The 1,797-nt window shown below is 41.0% G+C and overlaps 1 long non-coding RNA gene across 1 annotated transcript; it reads left to right on the top strand.

Annotated features, from left to right (window-relative positions):
- Positions 1-18: 18 nt before the first annotated feature.
- On the top strand, positions 19-1,659 carry LOC145719000 (uncharacterized). The gene is made up of 2 exons (XR_014142133.1): positions 19-511; positions 1,550-1,659. It is a non-coding gene; the product is annotated as an uncharacterized LOC145719000 (long non-coding RNA).
- The last annotated feature ends 138 nt before the right edge of the window (positions 1,660-1,797 follow it).

Raw genomic sequence — 1,797 nt, 5'->3', positions numbered from 1 at the left:
TTTACCTACTGATTTGGGCCTACTCCTAAATTAGTTTCTATTTGAGCAAGAGGCAAGTGTGTGTGTGTGTGTGTGTGTGTGTATGTGTGTTTACCTACTGGTTTGGGCCTACTCCTAAATTGGTTTCTATCTGAGCACGAGGCAGGTTGTGTGTGTGTATACCTACTGATTTGGGCCTACTCCTAAATTAGTTTCTATTTGAGCACGAGGCGGGGGGGGGCGCTGTGGGTGGGTGGGTGTGTGTGTGTGTGTACACCTACTGATTTGGGCCTACTCCTAAATTAGTTTCTATTTCTGTTATAGGACAATGTATCTCCTGGGCTATATTCCTAAAGACAACAGGCTTTATCTGGGGGATAAAGAACTGAACATCGTAAGCTATTCTCTGCTGGTTTCAGTGCTGGAATACCAGACAGCTGTCATGAGAAGGGACTTCAGCATGGCTGATAAGGTTCTTCCTACCATTCCAAAAGAACAGAGGACCAGAGTTGCACACTTTCTAGAAAAGCAGGTAAGTTTTTTGGTCTGTTTTTTTATTTGTTTGCTTCTTTTCTTTTTGGGTTTTTTTTTTTTTAACCAATTTAAAAGAATGTTAGTATAGATTGGAAAACTATTTCTTTATTGCCGCTTAATGGCAATGGAATTTCTCCTGTAAACTTAAGTCACTTATTAGACTCTTCCTTGTCCTTTCTTAATGCCCCAGTACCTTTTTTTTTTAAAGATTTTATTTATTTATTTGACAGAGAGAATGCGCGCACATAGGGAGAGGGAGGAGAGAGAGAATCCTAAACAGACTCCACGCTTAGCCAGATCCTCATGCAGGGCTCAGTCCCACAGTCCTGAGACCATGATCTGAGCCAAAAGCAAGAGCCAGATGGCCAACTGATTGAGCCACCCAGGGGCTGCAACTCTTAGTACTTTCTTTAAATGTTTGAAGCAATTATCAGTCTCTTCTTTCTGTAGACTTCTTTTCCATTCTGTCAGTATTTTCATTTTTTTTTTTTTAAGATTTTATTTATTTATTTGACAAAGAGAGACACAGCGAGAGAGGGAACACAAGCAGGGGGAGTGGGAGAGGGAGAAGCAGGCTTCCCGCTGAGCAGGGAGCCCGATGCGGGGCTTGACCCCAAGACCCTGGGATCATGACCTGAGCTGAAGGCAGAAGCTTAATGACTGAGCCACCCAGGAGCCCTTGACTTAATTTTCTTTGAGGGACTAGACTAGATGATCTCTAAGCCCAGCTTAGTGAGGAGACTATGAACAGCTAGGTCTAGACCACTGTGCCTTTCTTTTGAAATGGCTTTTTATTCACTCAACTTTCCAAAATCCTTTTCTTTTTGACATTGGTTTGCTTTTGCATTTCTGATTTTACTAGTTTTACATGAGTTTGTGTAGCACCAGTTATCTCCTACTGCTTAGAAAACAGCATTGTGGGACTGAATTTTGTCTGCTGGTTTGTTCTTACCAATTAATTTAATGAATGACTCCTTAATTTTTCTGTCTTCACATACAGACTGCACATACACTGTTACATCTCTTCTCTGTTTAGGGCTTCAAGCAGCAAGCTCTTACAGTATCCACAGATCCAGAGCATCGCTTTGAACTTGCTCTTCAGCTTGGAGAACTGCACATTGCATACCAGTTAGCAGTAGAAGCAGAGGTATGTACTAAGTCATGATTTTTCATAACTGATGCAAAGATTAGAAGGTACTTCTTTGTGTTTAGTGTAAGTTCTCATATTAAAGTTTTCTGAAATGCAAATCAGTAACTCTTTGGTGAGATTATTGCCTTTGATCA

This window comes from Leptonychotes weddellii, unplaced genomic scaffold (genome assembly GCF_054177405.1).
Source record: "Leptonychotes weddellii isolate Sample4059 unplaced genomic scaffold, ASM5417740v2 HiC_scaffold_27657, whole genome shotgun sequence".
NCBI classification, from domain to species: Eukaryota; Metazoa; Chordata; class Mammalia; order Carnivora; family Phocidae; genus Leptonychotes; species Leptonychotes weddellii.
This window is presented reverse-complemented; position numbering and strand designations above follow the sequence as displayed.